At 36.9% G+C, this 21,865-nt stretch overlaps 1 pseudogene; it reads right to left on the bottom strand.

The window, feature by feature from the left end:
- Positions 1–2,438: 2,438 nt before the first annotated feature.
- Positions 2,439–21,865, bottom strand: part of LOC125094058 (peptidyl-prolyl cis-trans isomerase A-like) — a 34,569-nt pseudogene continuing 15,142 nt past the window's right edge.

Raw genomic sequence — 21,865 nt, 5'->3', positions numbered from 1 at the left:
ATTTATTTATTTATTTGAGAGAGTGATCAAGGGGAGGGGCAAAGGGAGAGGGAGACAAGGAGATTTTCCACTGAGTGAGGAGCCTGATTTGGGGCTCGATCCCAGGACCCCGAGATCATGACTTGTGCCAAAATCAATAGTCAGATGCTTAATCAACTGAGCCATGCAGGTGCCCCTGAACATAGTTATTGTATAACACAACAATTCTATCCCAAGTTTTATACTCAAAAGAATTGAAAATATGTCCACAAAAAAACCTGGATATAAATGTTCATAGCACACCATCCATAATAGCTCCAAAGTAGAAACTTTCTAAGTGTCCATTAACTGAGGAATGGATGAGTAAAAGGTAGTATATCCATTCAATAGAATACCATTCCTCTGTTGAAAGAAATTGAGCACTGATGGATGCTACAACATGGATGAACTTTGAAAAATATGCCAAGTAAAAGAAAACAGACTCTAAGGGTCACATAGTGTTTGATTATATTAAATACCCAGAATAGGTAAATTGGTAGAGACAAAAAGTTGATTAGAGACTGCCAGAGTCTGAAGGGCGGGGAAAATTGGGGATGACTACTAAAGAACACAGAGTTTCTTTATGGAATTGATGAAATGTTCTGAAATTAGATAGTAGTGATGGTTGCACAACTTTATGAATATATAGAAAACCACTGAAATGGTATACTTTAAAAGAGCTAATTTTATCTCATCAAAAATACATAAAAAATAAGAACAAAGAGAGGACTCTTAAATTGCCAGCTATTAAAATGTACTCTAAGGTAATGGGTGCATCAGAAAAGAGAGGTAAATCCATAGATAATAATATAAATTCCTGTCATAAATCCAAAGATGAATATATTTTTATTAAATAGTATTGGTGGATTTAAAAATTAACTTGGGATGGTTAGATTAATCATTCAATAATATGCCTGTATAATTGGTCATTTGGATAGTGTTAAGATGGAATCTTAGTTCCCATCATACACAAAGTCATTTCCACTGATGTCCTTACTGATATTGGTGGTCAGAGTTCTGTGAACCACAGATTATGATGGGGAAGCCTCCTTTTCACCCTTGGCCATTCTAATAACCACTTACTTCCCATTATTTCAATTCCCCAAGTTTCCTGTGTTCTGTGAACATCATCTCACCATCTTTGGATCAAACAACAGTCCTCAAGTTAGAGTTCAAAATAAGTGAAATCACTGAAGGGGACCACCTTAAGAATTTGTCCTGAGCATGAACTCTTCCTGTGAGGGCCAATTCACTCCTCTCACCTTCTTCATTAATCTTCACCTGTCTAATCTATTTTCAAACTCTTGGAAGACCTTGTATTTTCTTTCATGTATATTTTCATATCTCTGGAATGAAAGATTTCTGTCTTACCTTGAGGAACTATGGACAGCAAAGCAAAGACTCCAAGGATGGAATGCAAGACCCTCATGGTTGAATAACTGGAGAGAATCAGTAGATTGGATGAAGAGAATATCTTTGTATATTTAGGACTCAAGAGATGAGTTGTTGTATGATTATTGAACCTTTGAGTAGCAAGAACATTTCTGTGTTCCAATGAGCCTTCATATCAGGAAACAGCATGTAATGGACATGACTATCAGTCATTCACTTGATCTTAGCCCAAAGGCCGAGAAGTGATGATTATCAGTCATTCAAAGTACATTTGTCAAATGGTTGATTGGGTGTAGGCAAGGACAATAGGATGCACAACACTTACAGAGGAGGAAAACCATAGTGAAGGAAGAAGAGAGTCTGTGAAAAATCATTGTCTTATGGGTCCTGGCAGAACTGAAAAGGTTAAGGCATTTCCAGAGTTAAACTATTCAATTTATTTCCTCACTAACAGGAGGAGAATGGGACACATAGTTTCATTATTGGAGAAGGTCCTCCCTGGCTATTGAGACTTTGAAAATGACTTCTTGAGCTAATTCAAGATATGAGATTGGTGGAGGCACGTGGTGCTATTACTGTAGGTCTTGAAAGATATAAACCTCCAAAGTCTTAGTCTAAGCCAGTGGGGTTGCTGAAAGCTCTGGGGATGACTTTCCCTAAGTCTGGGTTCATGTTTTTTCTCCTCTGAAATTGCTGGGACAGTAGTACCTTGGAATAAGCATCTCCCCTAACCCTAAAAACTCACAGTGAAATTTTAGGGTCTTTGGGGGTGTGTGCTGGTTATTGAGGACTGTTCCATTTACTTTAACTTTTCTGACCTGGATTCTTTAGTATCTCTGATTATAAATTCAGAAGTTACTGATTTTTCTTATGTGTCTTGGAATTCTTGCCTTCTTGATCATGAGGAAAAGCTTTGGAAGTATAGCTTACATTGCAAAGAAATCAAATTTATGAACACATCATCAAGTTCCCTTATGGGGCACTGAGGGCAGAATTTTCAGTGATACTTTGACATCTTCTATAAATATTTATGTCCCATCCAGGTAAATCTGGAGCCAAGAGGTGGGCTTGATAGGCTGCCCAGGAGGCCCAAGAACATTGTGTGATCCATGGGCTGGCAATCAGGGACATCAAAGAAAGAATAAGAAGAAGTTCACTGTGTTCTGGGGGTGGGTTGGTGTGCATCAGGTGAATGTTGAAAGGTAGCTTATCACTAAATTGTTTAGGGCCTCCGGGTGGGGGAAAAGGCACATTGAGAAATGCCTTTCCTTAGAAGAACACGGAGAAGAAAATCAGATAGCTATCAAGTTATCAAAGTACAAACTGTCACAGCAGAAGGAGATAGGAGTTAATTTACCATGAGATAGTAAATTAGAACTAGGAAAATTACTGGGTTTTATTGGACATAGCTCTCCAGAAAGGCACTAAATACTCAATAAATAATTTATAATCAAGTGTTTATTGTCTGCCTTCCCTCCCTGTATTCAGTAGTATTGAAAGCTTTGCAGTTCTTAAGGCATCAATTATTTCTTTTTCTTCTTGTTGCAATCTTCCTAAATTAAATGTTTCCTTACCTTTGGCCTGTAAATAGCCTCAAGTTCTTGTACTTTAAAAACAAAATATAAAATTATTTTTCTTGTCTTTAGTTTACTTTTTATGTAAGACTCTACCATTTTCACCTTTCTCTCAGGAAAATAGTAGTATATGCTCTGTTTAAACCCAATTCTTTCCACTCACTTCCTACCTTGTAGGTTTCTGACATTTTCCTTCATTTTTCTACTGAAAATACTTGTGCTAAGTCACTTATAACTTTTCTCTCTATATATACAAATACATGTTCACATATACACCCATAGATGCTTATAAACTGTTATATTTTCATTTTTTTCAAATTTTGATTCCTCAATAGACTTTTTATTTTAAAATTGGAAAACCCATAAAAATATCAAAATAACAACAAATATAATGCATTATTCTACCACTTAAAGTTCACTACTATTTTGGTTTATTTCTTTTCCATTGAAATAACAGGTAGAGAAGAATTTAAAGATTATAACACGATACTACAAACTTCCTATATCAAATATCTGAATTAAATGGACACTTTAAGGGAAATACAGTTGTCAACAAACTTGGCTAATAAAATAAAATTACAAGTAGTCAAAGTTCTGTCTTTTCACATTCAAGCTAGAATTTATGTACAACTTTCAAGGAATGGATAATTTCTGTTTTTTAAAAATTATTTTTATTAACATATAATGTATTATTTATCCCAGGGGTACAGGTCTGTGAATCATCAGGCTTACACATTTCACAGCACTCACCATAGCACATACCCTCCCCAATGTCCATAACCCAACCACCCTCTCCCTATCCCCCCACCCCCCAGCAACCCTCAGTTTGTTTTGTGAGATTAAGTCTCTTATGGTTTGTCTCCCTCCTGATCCCATCTTGTTTCATTTTTTCCTTCCCTAACCCCCACAACCCGCTGCCCTGCCTCTTAAATTCCTCATATCAGAGAGATCATATGATAATTGTCTTTCTCTGATTTACTTATTTCATTCAGCATAATACTCTTTAGTTCCATTCATGTCATTGCAAATGGCAAGATTTCATTTCTTTTGATGGCTGCATAGTATTCAGTGTGTATGTGTGTGTGTGTGTGTGTGTTTGTGTGTATACACTACATCTTCTTTGGATAATTTCTATTTTATGAGAATAATTCACATGATAGAATAAAATAGCTTATCACCATTTTATGAAATAGAATGACTACTATATAGAAATGTCACAAGGACAATGTATTATGTATTAATTGCATAACAAAATACCCTGAAATGTAGTGGCTTAAAATAACAAACATTTATTACCTTATGGTGTCTGTGGGTCAAGAATCTGGGTGTGGCTTAGCTGGGTGACCATTTTATGTTTATAGCAACTTACCTTCCATAGCTGACAAAAGCTCTATACTTTTACTCCTACCTTCTACATTTATGATGTCCCAATTTATGTCATTATACATTGTGCATTTATTAACCAATTAAAGTCATTAGAGTTACTTTTAGTACTTTTTCCCCTCTTTAACCTTTATACTATAGTTAAGTGGTTAACTCACTATGTTATTATAGACCTAAAGTTTTCTGAACTTGACAATGTATTTTTCGCTTTTACCAGTTTGTTGTATACTTTCATGTGTTTTCATGTTGCTGACTAACATCTTTTTATTTGAGCTTGAAGGACTAAGTTTATTTATTTTTTTTTTTGTGAAGTACTGATCTAGGGGTGATCAGCTTCCTCATTTTTGTTTATCTGGGAATGTCTTTACTTCTCCTTCATATCTGAAGCAGAATTTGCCATTGACTATTCTTGGATGTCAGTTACTATCTTCAACACTTTGGGTACATTATTACACTCTCCTGGCCTGTAGGGTTTCCACTGAGGTAGTCCCTGACAGACTAATAGTGGTTCCTTTGTGAGTTATGCAGTTTTTCCCTCAGAATTTCTTTAGGATTCTTTATTTTTGATTTTTAATAGTTTTGTTATAAAGGTTCTTGGAGAACATCTTTTCGCATTGAGATAATAGGGCACAGATAATAATCTATTAGCTTTGAAAACTTGAATGTCCAAGTCTCTCCCTTGGTTTGGGAGATTAATCAACTATTACATTTTTAAGTAAACTTTCTGTCCCATAATTCCTCTTTTTCTTTCTGGAATCCAGATTCTTTTCTATTCTTTTCTTTGTTAAAGATTTATTTATTTATTTTGGAGAGAGAGAGAGAGTAGCAGAGAGGGAGAGAGAGAATCTCAAGCAGACTCCCCGCTGAGAACAGAGCCTGGCAAGTGGCTATATCCCAGGGCCCCAAGTTCATGATCTGAGCTGACACCAAGAGTCCGATGCCCAACTGGCTGAACTACCCAGACACCCCTGGAATCCAGTTTATTCTAACATCTTTTTGTTTGAATGCCATAGATCCATAGTTTTGCTTTTTTAAATTCTTTTGTTTTGGTTCTTCCAACTGTGTTATTTCAAAATTCCTGTCCTCTAACTTATTTACTATTCCATCTGTTCTACTCTACTGCAGGCATTCTCTATTCATTCTTCATTTCATTCATTGAATCCTTTTTTAAAATCAACTATAACTGACATACAATATTGTATTAGTTTCAGATGCATAACATAGTGATTTGGTATTTATATATTGCAAACTTATCTGTCATCATACAAAGTTGTTATAATTATTGACCATATTTTCTATGATATATATTATATCTCCCTGTCTTATTTATTTAATAACTGGAAGAATATACCTCTTAATCCCCTTCACCTATTTTGTCCATTCCTCCACTACCTCCCCTCTGGTAACTACCAGTTTGTTCTCTGTATCAATGAGTCTTTTTTTGTTTTGTTTTGTTTGTTTGTTTCTTGTTTTTTAGATTCCATATACAGGTGAAATCACATAGTATTTTGTCTTTCTCTGTCTAACTTATTTCATTTAACATAATACCCTTTAGATCTCTCTATGTTGCCTCAAATAGTAAGATTTCATTCTTTGTTATGGCTGAGTAATATTACTTCACACACACACCACATCTTTATCCATTTGTCTATTGATGGACATTTAGTTTGCTTCCACATCTTGGTGATCGTAAATAATACTGCAGTAAACATAGGCATGCATATGTTTTTTTGAATTCATGTTTTCATTTCTTTGGACAAATACTCAGAAGTGAAATTCCTGGATTGTTTGATAGTTCTTTTTAAAATTTTTTTGAAGAACCTCTATTTTGGTTTTCATAGTGACTATACCAGTTTACATTCCCATCAGCAGTGCATGAGAGTTCTTTTTTCACATCTTTGTCAACCCTGGTTATTTCTTGTCTTTTTGCTAATAGCCATCCTGACAGGCATGAGGTGATAGCTTACTGTGATTTTGGTTTGCATTTCTTTTTTTTTTTTTTTAAAGATTTTATTTATTTATTTGATAGAGATCACAAGTAGGCAGAGAGGAAGGCAAAGAGAGAGGGAGAAGCGGACTTGCTGCTGAGCAGAAAGCCCGATGCGGGGCTCGATCCCAGGACCCTGGGATCATGACCTGAGCCGAAGGCAGAGGCTTTAACCCACTGAGCCACCCAGGCACCCCTTGGTTTGCATTTCTTTGATGGTTAGCGATATTGAGCATTTTTTACATATGTCTATTGGCCATCTGTATGTCTTCTTTGGACAAAATGCCATCTTCCCATTTTTCAGATGGTTTGATTTTTTTGATATTGAGTCTTATGTTTTTAAGGTATATTTTGGATGTCAACCCCTTATTTGATATACTACTTGTGAATATCTTCTCCCATTCAGCAGGTTGTCTTTTTATTTTGTTGGTGGTATTTTTTACTGTGCAAAATCTTTTTGGTTTGATGTAGTCTCATTTATTTTTGTTTTTGTTGTCCTTGCCTGAGGAGATGGATCCAAAAAAATACCGCTAAGACTAATGTCAAAGAGCTTACTGCCCAAGTTTTCTTCTAGGAATTTTATGGTTTCAGAGCTTATATTTAAATCTTTAATTCATTATGCATGTATTTTTGTATGTGGTGTAAGAAAGTTGTCCAGTTCCATTCTTTTGCATGTAGCTGCCCAGTTTCCCAACACCAATTACTGAAAAGACTGTCTTTTCCCTATTGTATATTCTTGCCTCCTTTATCACAGATTAATTGGCCATTTAAGCCATAGATTTAATTCTGAGCTTCTATTCTGTTCCATTGATCAATGTGTCTATTTTTGTGTCATTACCATACTGTTTAGATTACTAATAGCTTTGTAGTATGATTTGAAACCTGGGACCATTATACCTCCAGCTTTTTTCTTTCTCAAGATTGCTTTGGCTATTCAGGGTCTTCTGGGCTTCCATACAAGTTTTAGGATTATTTGTTTTAGTTCTGTGAAAAGTGCCATTGGTATTTTGATAGATATTGCATTGAATCTGAAGATTGTTTTGTGTAGTATGGACATTTTAACAATATTAAATTTTCTAATCCATGAGCATAGTATACCTTTCCATTTATCTGTGTTATCTTTAGTTTCTTTTATCAGTGACTTATAGCTTTCAGAATATATGTGTTTTACCTCCTTGGTTAAATTTATTCCTTGGCATTTTATTCTATTTTTTGATATAATTATAAATGGCATTATTTTCTAAATTTCTCATTCTTATAGTTCATTATTAGTGTTTAGAAATTAGTATATGACAACAGATTTCCAAATATTGATTTTGTATCCTGCAAATTTGTTGAATTTATTTATTCTAATAGTTTTTGGTGGCTGCCTTAAAGTATATATATGTGTGTGTGTGTGTATATATATATATATGTATGTATGTATGTATGTATGTATATGTGTATATATATATATATATATATATATATGGCATTATGCCACCAGAATGTAGTTGACAATTTAACTTCTTCCTTTCCAATTTGGATGGTTTAGGTATTACTGTAATGCTGGCCTCATAAAATGAGCTTGGAAGAATTCCTTCCGTTTCAACTTTTTGGGATAATTTGAGAAAGATATTAACTGTTCTTTAAGTATTTGGTAAAATGCAACTGTGAAGCATCTGGGCTTGGATTTTTGTTTGTCAGGATTTTTGATAACTGATTCATTTTCATTACTAGTAATCAATCTGCTGAGATTTTTGTGTCTTCCTGGTTCAGTCTTGGAATATTGTTTGTTTCTAGGGGTTTATCCATTTCTTCTAGGTTTTCTAATTTATTTGTGTATAACTGCTTTTAGTAGTCTTTAATGATTCTTTGTGTTTCTGTGGTATCAGTTGTAATGTCTCCTTTTTCATTTCTGATTTTATTTATTTGGGCCCTCTCTCTTATTTTCTTGATGAGTCTTGCTAAAGGTTTATCAATTTTGTTTATCTTTTTGAAGAAAAGATTTATTTTTTTAGTCTCTGTTTATTTCTGCTCTCAGTTTTATCATTTTCTTTTTTCAACTAATTTTGTCCTTTTTTTTTCTAGTTTCCTTAGGAGTAAGATTAGATGGCTTACATTTGAAATTTTTCTTGTTTCCAGAGGTGGGCCTATTTAATTTTTTTTTTAATATTTTATTTATTTATTTGTCAGACAGAGATCACAAGTAGGCAGAGAGGCAGGCAGAGAGAGAGGGGGAAGCAGGGTCCCTGCTGAGCAGAGAGCCTGATGCGGGGCTCAATCCCAGGACCCTGGGATCATGACCTGAGCCGAAGGCAGAGGCTTTAACCCACTGAGCCACCCAGGTGCCCCCTATTTCATTTTTTTAAAAGATAAAATACAAGTCAAATTTATCAGATTTGTCCAGTCAGCAGTGGTGATCTTCTTTCTGGTCTTGGCATTCCTGGACCCAAAGCACTTCATGGTTTCCATAATATTCATGCCCTCTTTCACCTTGCAAGGACCATGTGCTTGTCATGCAATCACTCAATTTTGGCAGCGCAGATGAAATCCTGGGAACCATTTGTATTGGGTCTAGCATTTGCCATGAGCAAGATGCCAGGACCCGTATGCTTCAGGATGAAATTCTCGTTATCAAATTTCTCCCCAGAGATGGACTTGCTGCCAGTGCCATTATAGGATGTGAAATAACTACTCTGGCAAATAAATCCTAGAATAATTCTGTGAAAACAGGATCTTTTATAACCAAATCCATTTTCCCTGGTGTTCAAGAAAGTTCTCTGCTGTCTTTGGAAATTTGTTTGCAAACAGCTCAAAGGAGATGTGACCTAAAGGCTTGCCGTCCATGGAGATGTGGAAGAACACAGTGGGGTTGTCCTCAGCTGGGTGATATGGGTGATTCTAGGGCAGCTGTGTCTGCAAGACCTGTGTCTTCATTTTCATTTGTCTCTAGGTAGTTTTCGATTTTTTTTTTCTTGACCCATTGATTGTTTAATGGCATGTTGGTTTCCATGTGTATGTTTGTTTGTTCCATTTTTATTGTAATTGATTTCTAGTTTCATATCATTGTAGTTGGAAAAGATGCTTGATATGATTTCAATCTTCTTAACTTTATTGAGACATGTTTTGTGGCCTCATGTGCAATCTATTCTGAAGAATGTTCCATGTGCACTTAAGAAGAATATGTATTCTGCTGATTTGGGTTTGAATGTTCTATATATATATGTCTATTAGTTCCATTTGGCCTAATGTATCATTTAAGACCAACATTGCCATATTAATTTTTTGTCTGGGTGATCTATCCATTGATGTAAGTGAGCTATTAAAGTCCCCTACTACTATTGTGTTATTGTTAATTTATCCCCTTTTCTCTTTTAATATTTGTTTTGTATGTTTAGGTGCTCCTATCTATGTAATGACCTTCTTTGTCTTGTTACACTTTGTTTTAAAATCTCTTTTGCCTGATATTTATAGTAGCATTATCTACAATAGCCAAATTATAGAAACAGCCCAAGTGTCTGTCAATTGATGAATGGATAAAGAAGATATAGTATATATACACCATAGTATATTACTCAGTCATATAAAAGAATGAAAGCTAGCCATGGATGGAGCTAGAGAGTATAATGCTAAGTGAAATAAGTCAGTCGGGGAAAGACAAATACCTTATGATTTCACTCATATGTGGAGTTTAAAAAACAAAACAAAGGGGAAAGAAAGAGAGAGAAACAAACCAAAAAACAGACTCAACCTTTGAGAATAAACTGATGGTTACCAGAGGGGACGTAGGGGTGGGGGAAGATAGTTGAAATAGGTAATGGGGATTAAATAGTGCACTTGTTGTGATGAGCACTGGGTGTTGTATGGAGTGTTGAATCACTATATTGTACACTTGATACTGTTTACACTGTAAGCAGACTCCTGCCCAGCAGGGAGGCCAATGCAAGACTCAATCCCAGAACCTTGAGATCATGACCTGAGTTGAAGGCAGATACTTAACCAACTAAGCCACCCAGGTGTCCCTGCATGAAATATCTTTTTGTATCTTTTCACTTTCAGTGTGTGTGTCTTCAGGTTTGAAGTGAATCTCTTGTAGGCAGCATGTAAATGGATCTTGGTTTTTTGTTTTGTTTTGTTTTTTTAAAAATCCATTCAGTTATGCTATATTTTTTGATTGGTACATTTAGTCCATTTACATTTAAAATAATAATTGATGTGTATGTATTTATTGCCATTTTGTTGACTGCTTTTGTGGTTCTCTGTTCTTTAACTTCTCTTGCTCTCTTTTCTTATGATTTGATGAGTTTCTTTAGTGTTATGTTTGGATTCCGCTGTCTTTACTTTTTGTGTATCTATTATAGTTTTTTTGTTTGTGGTTACTAGGAGGTTCATGTATAAAAACCTATATATATAAAACAGTCTATTTTAAATTGGTGGTCATTTAAATTGGAATGCATTATAAAAGCTCTACATTTCTCTCCCCTACATGTTTTATATTTTTGTTATCTTTTAAGTCTTTTTATTTTGTGTATTCCTTAACTAATATTGCAGTTATACTTGATTTTATAAGTTTTGTCTTTCAACAACTTCATACTAACTTTATAAGTGATTGATCCTTTACCTATATTATATGTTTGCCTTTACCAGTGAGATTTTTTTCTTTCATATATTTTCTTATTTCTAGTAATAGCCTTTTCCTTTTCACTTAAGGAAGTCCTTTTAGTATTTCTAATGCAATCTTCCTATTGTGGTGGGGCCGTGCCTGCTGGAGATGTACTGATTTGTAGGACTATCCCATGCCTGGCTGGCTACATGGTTCATCCATAACTCCTAAGATCATGCGGGTAGATGAGAGTGGCCCACCAACCAGATTGGTTATGAAGACTGGTTGTGACTGCTGTGGGTTTGTTATTGGGTGAAGATATTGTTGTGTCACCTATAGTTCTGGCCAACGTGAATGGTTGTGCATGGCTGGCAATGTGGTAGGACACCTGGTGTTAGCAGTCTAAAGGGAGGATTTTAAAATGTTGCCTGCCAGATCCAGGATCAGTGGAGCAGAGCAAGATAGCAAAATGGCTGCTACCAGTGTCTCAATCCTCAGGGAGAGTCCTGGCTGTCTCCTCCCTCTCCTGTAGGCCCTCCAAGATTAGTCATTGGTCTCCATCACCTATGGTCTATATGCTTTTCAGTCTGGTGTTTTTGTGCTGGTTTCCAGGTTGAGTGAGTTTGTGAATGAGTCCTTTAAGAGTGGGTTTTCCTTTCCCTTCATTTCGATAGTTTTCCTGGAGATATTCCCTGTTGGTTTTCAAATCCATGTGTTTTGGGGACTTTTCTCTCCTATGCAGGATCTGAGAGTTGTGGAACGTCTTATCTCTCTGGGTGTCTACTGTCCCTTGTTGTAGAGGCTCTATAGATTTAGTTTCTAGGTCTCCTTCTGAGGGAATTATTACATATGTAGTTGTGGATTTGTTGGGTCTACGAGAGGAGGTGAGCTCAGGATTTTCCTACACTGTCATCTTGAACCCTGTCCTCATTTGCTGAATTCTTAACTTTGGAATTTGTTGATATTGATAAGGGAAATCTGTGTTCTAAGTTGGCCAATCAATCCAGCAGGGGAATCCCAGTCCAGGTCCTAGGGCCATTACAGGTTTTCCCCCCTAATCACCCCCCCTGCCCTGGCCACAGGCACAAGAGTGGCACAGATATGGAAGTAAAAGTGTATAAACTACCCCTTTGTTTGTGCTTGGGTCTCAGATCTTGGGAGACTACTCTCCTCTGAGCCCGCTAGTGTTAAATAAACCTCCCATCCTCCAAGGTCTCTGAGTGCTGAGTGGTTCTTTGGCCAGGATCTAGTCCAAGTTCTGTAACAGTATCTTTGGTAACAAGCTCATTTTGGTTGTGTATTTTTTACCCTTATATCATTGAGATATTTGAGTTTTCTTGTAGCTCACTGTTTTTTTTTTTCCCTTCAAAACAGCTATTTTAAACATTTTTTCCAGTTTTATCGAAATATAATTTATATACATCATTGTATAAGTTTAAGGGGTACAGAGTAATGGCTTTACTTACATATATTGTGAGATGATTACAACAAGTTTAGTTAGCATCCATCATCTCATATAGATACAATAAAAAGAGAAAGTAAATAAATAAAAATTTTTTTTTTCCTTTTAATGAGAACTCAGGATTTTTTTTCTTACCTTTCCTGTATACAATATAACAGCATTAACTATAGTCATGCTGTATATTATATCTCTTATACTAATTTACCTAACTGGAAGTTTTTATCTTTTGACCTCCTTCCTCCATTCCCTCCCCTCCTACCCTCCTGCTTCTGGTAACCACAAATCATATCTTTGCCTGAGTTTGGTGTGTTTTTTGTGTGCTTGTTTTTAGATTCCACATACAAGTCAGGTCATATAGTGTTTACTTTTCTCTGTCTCTCTACTTCATTTTGCATAATGCCCTCAAAGTTCATCCATGTTGTTGCAAATGGCAGGATTTCCTCGCATTTTTAAATTTTAATTTTACTTTTTTGAAGATTTATTTATTTGAGAGAGTGAGAGAGAGAGACAATACAAGCAGGAAGAGGGGTGGAGGGAGAGGGGGGCAAAATCCTCAAGCACACTCAGGATCCTGAGATCATGACCTGAGCCAGAATCAAGAGCTGGCTGCCTAACCAACTGAGGCACCCATGTGCCTGCCCCCTTTGTGTATGTGTGTGTGTGTGTTATAGTTAAATAATGCTCCATTGTATTTTTCATTTTTTCAAATAATGTTCCATTGTACCACAACTTCTTTATCCGTTCATCTGTTGATGGACACCTGGGTTGTTTACATGTCTATGCCTATTGTAAACAATGCTGGTATGAACATGAGGATACAGATATCTTTCTGAATTAGTGTTTTTTCAAAGCAGCTATTTTGAGTTCTTCATCACCTCGGTCACAATATTCCATGGATTTGAATGCAGTTGTTAGGAATTATTATTTTCCTTTTGATGGTGACATATTTCCTTGATTAGTCTTATTCAGAGGTGACACTCTTCATTGTTGTTGCTTTATCTGGGGTTGTTGAGGATTTGTGCGGTGGACCTGCTCCACTCCTCTCTCCCTCTTGTGGCAGAATTCTAAATTCTTTATGCTTTCCTGTGTTACAACTCACCAGGCTGGCTGCTGGAAACTTTTTTTTATTTTCCAGAGGGTGGCACTAAAGCACCAGTTTGTAGTTCTTCCCTTGCTGGCCCTGGTCTGTTTTTTCTGAGAGCATTCTTCTCACCAGACCTGTCTACCACAGCACTAGGGAGCAAGTCTGAGGGTCTGGCAGGGAGGTGGGGGTGGGTGGGGTGGGGTGGGGTGGGGGGTTGGGTTTAGCATTGGGGAGGGGGGTGTTGAGGGTGCCCCTGTGGAGTGATCCTCCAGTGGGTTACTCCCAAAAGTTTGCATGCAGGATTCTGAAGCAGTCAGCAGGAGCTGTGTCCCTTTGAAATTCTTATTTGCTCCCATTTTTTCCTCCTCCCTCCGCTCAGACTTGGAGGTTATGCATCACAACTCTGAGTGCTGCCTGAGAGAAACAAGACTTCTCTGGCCATGACCAGCACAGCTGGGAAGACAAGCTCAGTTATTGAAAAATTATTATTTTCTTTTGTGATGACATGTTTCCTTGATTTTTCATGTTTCTTACAGTTTATGTTGCTGTCTTTACATTTGAAGCAACAGACACCTACTGAAATCTTTGCTAGTTAGCTTTGGACAGGGTATTCTGTTTGATGGTGTTGTTATTAACTGAGGCTTTCTCTTTGTATCAGCACACCTTCTCCACTCTTTTTGCTCTCTCCTTTGGCAGAATTCTTAAGTTTTTATGTTTTTTTGGTTCTTGTGGCTCACCATGTTGGCAACTGGAATCCTCTCTTGTTGTACAGAAGGTGGTAGTAGAGCTCAAGGGTATGGCTTCTTGCTTTCCCATGCATGTCCTGTTTTCTGAGCACACACCCTGCCTGTACTTCTGCATTTCATACGTGCATGGGGGAAAAATGTACACTGAACAAGAAAATGCACATACTTTTCTAAATATGGGGGCTAGTTAAAGAATTATTGGGGAAGAAGGAATAAAAATAGGTAAAATTAAGGCACATAGTTTTCCCAACTCAAATTTAGTTGCAATAAATACCCAAGAAATGCCACAAACAAAGCAGTGACCTTGAAATTATATGTTATTCCCATCAGAGTTTTAAAATGCCATTGTGTTTAATTCTAGAAAATATAAGACTGAATCATCTTCTGGAGCCATTGTTTCCTCTTTTGTTTCTTAAAACAGAACGCGATTACTAAACTGAACCTACAGTAAACATTAAGGTTCCTCACAGGGATCAAGCCCCATGCACCAGACAGGTCAATAGAGAGACACTTGGGTGGTGATAATGCCAGGGACTCCCTGGCTGCTGCTCCAGCTGGCTTATGCCACGTATGCCTTCAGCAACTTGAAAGAGGTTTCTTTCTCTCTCTACCTGATTAGGATTTTTTTTAAAGCAGCAATGTTGCATTCTGTCAGTTGCAATTTCAGTATCTATTGAGATGATGAGAGGTTGCTCTCCTTTCATTTGCTGACACTCATTCCTTAGTAGTTTTTCTAATAAATTGCAGTCTTCTTGGATTTCTAAGACAAAATCTTTCTTAGTCACAATCCATTAGGCTTTCAGTACAGTGCATGGCTCACTTTGCTAGTATTTATTTAGGAGTTTTGCACATACTTGAAATGCCAGATTAACAATTTCTTTCTTCTTTGTGTGCTATCCTTTGTTTTTTTTTTCCCCCTCTTCTTTTCGGTTGGGCTAAAATGCACATAACTCGAACTTACCCTCTGAACCATTTTTAAGTGTACAGTTCAGTGGTACCAAACACATTCATACTGTTGCGCAACCACACACCATCCATGCCCCTAACTCTTTTCATCTTGTGAAGTTGAAATAAAGCTCAAACTCTGTACCTTTTCCTCCCCTTCTTTATCCCTGGCAACTACCACTTTTTGTCTTTATGATTTTGACAACTCTAGGCACTCATATAATATTGGTATATAAGATATCCCCATCTCCCTGTTGACACTGTGTGAAAAACATTTTCTTCTTTATTTGACTCATTCTCTAAAATGTTCTATTATTCAGCATAACAAGATGGAATTGCTAATAAAATATGTTCTTTCTCCTATAAATTCTGTATACATGAATCAGCAATAAAACTTAATCTGAAAAATATATGTTCCACAAAATTTAAACACTACACACTAAATGCAGTTTAGTTTTGGCTATGTTTTCTCTTCCAAAATGAAGCTACATTTACTTAATCCAAATAAATAACACTCAATATTTACTTTCTTAAGTGTTTAATTTTCCTCAAATGTGACAATAATATGAGATTAAGGAAGATTGAAATTCTAACTACTTTTATATCTTACATTATTTAACTTGAGTTGTGGTTTTTTTTTTTTTTTTCCTAATATCTGCTTATATTATAAATGTCTTAAAAACATTTTTTCCATATGGATGCTTCTATTTAATCTTACTCTGTCTAGTAAGGGTTTGGGACTTGCCAATATGTTTATAGAAGATATTGTTAACCATTTAACAAGTTACCATTGGATCCTGTTTGGGGCTCATAATTAAATTATATATCCAAGACTCCAGAGCAGGTAAGTAAGGCCATGCTGCTGAATTCTAGCCAGAGAGTGTGAGCAGACGTGGCGGGTATCCCTTCCAGGTTTGGCCAGAAGAAAGTTCTATTTATATCCATCCATGTTCTTTCTTCTCTCTTCCTGTTGAATGGGGTAAAAATGATGTCTGTTACATTGAAGGCCTGTACTAGAGATGACAAAGTCACTGTTAGCTGGGTTCTGGAGTGACCACCTAGAGGTAGCCTCAGCCTGCTTGAGACAGCTTTCCAGGACTGCACGTGTCCATAGATTCTGTGCGCGGGAGAGATTCTGCAGCATATTTGTTACTCTTTATTATAACTAGTGTTACCAATTAAAAAAAAAAGATTTTATTTATTTATTTGAGAGAGAGAGAAAACGAGCAGTGGCGAGGAGCAGGGGAAGGGGGAGAGAGGGAGAAACAGACTCCCTGATGAACAGGAAGCCCTAGGTGGGGCTCCATCCTGGGACCAGATGCAGATCTTGACCTGAGCTGAAGGTGGATGAGCCACTTAGGCATCCCTAGTGTTACCAGTTAATACTGAAATTCCTGATTTAAGGTAGGACAAAAGGAGAAAATAGAACAGGGTGGGGACAATAGATTAGGAATTTGGCAAACAAAACAAACCCCACACTATTATAACCTCTATACTGATTTGGCTCTAAGACAAAGGAGACTAAGGAATTCTGATTAACAAGCAAATTACCATATAAGAACACAAACACGAGCAATTTCACAAGATGAAGTATGACAATACAAGGATTTCTCTTGCCATTCAACCAGAAGTAGCAATTATGTAAACGTGTTTCCACAAACTTTGGGGCAATATTCTTACAGTGTTTCAAGGACGGTTTTAATGATCCACAATATATGTTGATGTCATTACACTGGAGCTCCTTTTTTTTTTTTTGAAGAGTTTATTTATTTATTTGACAGTGCATGAGAGAGCTCAAGTAGGGGAAACAGAGGGAGAGGGAGAAGCAGGCTCTCCACTGAGCAGGGAGCCCAATGAGGGGCTCGATCTTGTGACCCCAGAATCATGACCTGAGCCACAAAGGCATCCCTACACTGGAGCTTCTTTTAGTAAAAATAATTTGGTTGGGGGAAAAATGAACTGGTTTAAATAAACATCTCTTGACTGATCTAGATTGATAGAGTAGGTATAATACTATTCAGTCCAGTGGGCTAGTCTCTGAAAACTAACTTCATGTAGCTTTCTGTTGAATTTACAAGCATATGTAATATATGATGTGTGAGTAGGGTTAGCCTTCTTTTATGACAGCTGAGAATCTCAGCAATCCTGGGTCCCATATGAGGTCTTCCCTGCTCTGCTCAGTAGACAGTCAAAAGAAGAACACATTTTATGTTTTAAGGTTTTTATAAAAAGTTCAACTCTCTCAACATTTATTTATTGAGCATCTACTTTTGCTCCGCAGTGGACGCAGCTTTAATCGGACAGCAGTTTTTCTTGTTTAGAATTTATAATCTAGATCAGATGTTATGGGGTTTCTTAAGAGAGGACTCTGAATCGGATTGTTAAATAAGAAAATCTCCCTGAAGGAGGCTACAACTCAAGTTGAGTCCTGAAAAGAACCTCAGCAAAGGTCAATTCAGGCGGAGAGAAAAGCACAAGAAAAGGCACAGGCAGGAAGGAAATAAGACCTGTCACCTCTTCATGGAACTGTAAATGTCTCCTTAGAACCCAAAGGTTAAGTGAGAAGTGGGTTAAAGTGGTGACAGAGGTAAGAAAGGGATCAGATTATCAAGTACCAAATATACTATTCTCAATCGTTGATTCTTTTTTTTTTAAAGATTTTATTTATTTGACAGAGATCACAAGTAGGCAGAGAGGCAGACAGAGGGGGTGGGGGGGAAGCAGACTCCCTGCTGAACAGAGCCCAATGCGGGGCTCGATCCCAGGACCCTGGGACCATGACCTGAGCCGAAGGCAGAGGCTTTAACCCACTGAGCTACCCAGGTGCCCCTCAATTGTTGATTCTATCTGAATGGGGAGCTACTGAAGGTTTTCAGCAGGACAGAGCTGTGAAATTTGTACCTGAGAAAGAGCAATTTGAAGAGTGCAGAGGACAGGAAGACCAGTAGCTGGGAGATCAGTCCCAAGGTTTAATACAACTGTCTATGGAAAGTGGTAGGAATTATAGTAGTGGTGATAAGAACAGTGAACGTTTTTTTTTTTTTTTAAAGATTTTATTTATTTATTTGACAGAAAGAGATTACAAGTAGACAGAGAAGCAGGAAGAGAGAGGAAAGGAAGCAGTCTCCCTGCTGAGCAGAGAGCCCAATGCTGGGCTCAATCCCAGGACCCTGGGATCATGACCTGAGCTGAAGGCAGAGGCTTTAACCCACTGAGCCACGTAGGCGCCCCAAGAACAGTGAATGTTTATTAGACTGAAAGCTGTTATGGATTATTTCCTTCTATCTTGCAACAACCCATTGAGATCAGTGATATTAGCTCATGTTTATCTTATAAGTGAGGAAAGTGAATACTAGGAAATTCACACTCATAACAAAGGGCACTATGGGTATTTGGACCCAAAGCCTTTCACCAAAGTCCACGCTGTCTACTGAGCATTTGAGCCAATCCATCAAATAGGTTCTATTAGCTCAACTTCAAAATGTATCTCACAACCGGCTACTTCACACTCCCTCCAAGCTGCCACCCTGGCCCAGCCCCCATTATTGTCAGCCTGAATCATCACAGGTGCCTCTGCAGTGGGCTTCCTTGCTGTCACCTGTCTATGTATTTTCCATTGTCACAGAACCAGCTGAATAATCTTTCAGGTCTTAAACTACATCAGTATCCTGCTTACTGTTCCAATGGCTTCCCATCACAAGGTCCCAAGTGAGCTGGCCTCCACTTACCTTTAAATTTGAATCTCATGGGAGCAAGGCCAACTTACTTTCTACCCACAGTTTTCCACTGGCTCTTTCCTCTTTTAGGAATGCCCCTTCCCCTTGTCTTTCTCTGGCAGGTTTCCTGTCATCCTTGAGCCCTCTGCTCAAATAACCATGCTCACTTGACTAATTTCCTACATGACACTCACTCTAGGAGGGAGGGGGATGTGTGTGTATTTATATATGTGAAAAAACACCTTACTTTTACATCTTCTCGATTTACCCTTTCTTACCTTATATGGTATATTTTATTCTTCCTTAGGAATGGTCATTTTTTTTTTAAGATTTTATTTATTTATTTCAGAGAGAGAGAGAGAATACAAGCAGGGGGAGTGACAGGGAGAGAAAGAGGGAGAAGCAGATTCCCCACTGAGCAGGGAACCTGATGCAGGGCTCAATCTTAGGACCCTGAGATCATGACCTGAGCTGAAAGCAGACGCTCAACAGACTGAGCCACCCAGGTGCCCCAGGACTAGTCATTTCTGATTTCACCCATTATTTTAGAATTTTTTGTAAGTTCAGTCTCTGAACAAAGCTTCAGAGACTCACAGCAAGCAGTTTCCTTCATGTACTGATCACCATAATTTCTCCACTTTGATAATGAAGCTGAAGTTAAAAGAAATGAAGCAAACTGGCCTATCAGTGAGTAACAGGACTAGACTAACCCATTTCCAGTGTTTTTTCCCCATAGATCTGGATATAGTTTTCCTGAAGAGCAAATCCATAGTTGTTGGTAAGTAGTTCAGCAGGGCACAAGTTATGTGTTAACTTCAAGCTCAGATTTACTGATACTTATATTTATGAGCGCTATTCAAAATAACCTTTTAAAAGCAATTTCATTTCTATTTTCCCATTTTTTCCTTAAAACTGTCAAAGGAAGCAAGAGGTCAAATTACCCCAATTTTATAGATGAAGGAGACACAGAAATGTAGGTGACTGCCTAAATTGGCAGTCTTGTGTTCCAGGGGTAATACTTTTTCCACAAAACTGATGTCACCTTAACTAAATAATAGTATTTAATTAAACTATTGGCATGCAAAGGACCTGTGATCAAATTAAGGACAGTGAAGAGTAACTACATAAGGGCTTTCATAGAGAAGTCACATTTATGGGGACCCCTCTGTCTAAAAAGACCAAGGTATAGAATTAACATGGCACAAAGACAGAATTACAGAAACATGGCTAAAGAAAAACCTGGATCAATGAAACACTGAAAATTTGAGCATAGTATTATTTGTAAAGCACGTAATATATTTATAAAACAGCATTTGAGGATGGGAGTAGAAAGGTGGTTTTTTTTGTTTGTTTATTTGTTTGTTTGTTTTTTTACAAATGGGCATAGATAAATTTTCAAATGCCAGAGACACATAAATATTAATAAAAATATTAATAATTAGAATAGATCTAATCTTTAAAATGAATGTTAAGGAGGCCACCACAACTTTCCATAATGATGGAATCCTGAAATAGATTGAGTATAGGTGTGGAACTATCAATTTCTAATCCTAAAATCAAGGCAAAAGTTTGAGACATTTATCCAGTAATTCAGTGTAAAATAATCCCTTTTATTTTTATATCCTGAAAGAATTTTTTACCTTAATAAATGATTACACCTAGTAAACTGTGCCTTCCTTACTAACCTGCTTTATCCACTTTCCTTGGGATTGACTTTGCTTTACAGAAAACAACCATTAAAATTTCTTTCCTTTGGAAGTGTTGAATCACTATACATATACCTGAAACTAACATAACACTGTATGTTAACCAACTGAATTAAAATAAAGGTTTAAATAGTCAAGCATTATATACAGATATAGAAAGGCCTATATAAGTAACAAATGAAAATATAACTCCAAATCATGTGTGGACACTGACAGTAAGTGCATTGGTATATTCTATTCTGTATGATGCTAGAGTTAACAGTTGGTGATGTCAAATAGTGGTTTCCAAGGAGCTTACCTAATCAGAACTTTAGAGGGCTCTAGAAACCTTCTTTTTTAACAATAGCCCCAGAAGATTTCAGGTTTTGATTGAAAGTATTGTTTGGGGAAGAACTTTCAACCTCCATTGTGTGTCAGATTACATACACATTAATTGAGCCAAAAATAAGTTTTTATTTTTCAAGAGTAGTTGAACAAAAAGTATTTTTCTTATAAAAACTATTGATAGACACCTAAATGCAATGTGGTTGAAATATGAAATCATGCGTATTTGGTATTTGTATTTATTTCATAAAGGTAAGTATACCAATGAAAAGCCATACAACGAGAAACAAAACAACAAATACAAATGAAGGCATTTCTCTGAATTCTGTGTTTCATCAAGTATCAAAAGCCACCAATCTTTTAATTCTTTTCTTGTATGTTGTTCTGTATGTGCATTCTCTGCTTCTGACTGGATCTTCTGACTGGATCTTCTGTCCTTTTCCATGTGGCATTTCCCACAGACATGTGTCATTGGCTGCTGCTTTGGGGGTTGAATGTCCTTCTGAGCGTCTATTGTTCATCCCCATGTAGCAGGGAAAGACTTCTCACTCTGCACCTACAAACAGATTCTGACTTATCACAGTGTCACCAAGATATATATATATTTTACCACTATCGCAAAATTATCTTCCCACCATGTTTCTCATATAAATGAAAATCTAGATATTTTCACCATGACATTTGTCATACTCATGCAATTCCACACAGTAAAGACAACAAAGGTAGATCAAGTATTTCAATATGATATTAAAAACCCAGTGAAATTCTCTGGTTTTGTTTATGTTTCTCATAGTTTTGTTCCAAGTAAAGGATAGAAAAACAGTGTTATTTAAATGACCTTTACATGTTGACAAAATCCTAGGACTTTTGGACATGGAGATAATGAAAAAAAACCTACATCAGATACTCCTCTGTATAGAATCTATAATAAGCAAATTATGTG

This window comes from Lutra lutra, chromosome 2 (genome assembly GCF_902655055.1).
Source record: "Lutra lutra chromosome 2, mLutLut1.2, whole genome shotgun sequence".
NCBI lineage: Eukaryota > Metazoa > Chordata > Mammalia > Carnivora > Mustelidae > Lutra > Lutra lutra.
The sequence above is the reverse complement of the archived record's forward strand: the minus strand, read 5'-3'. Positions and strand labels throughout refer to the sequence as shown.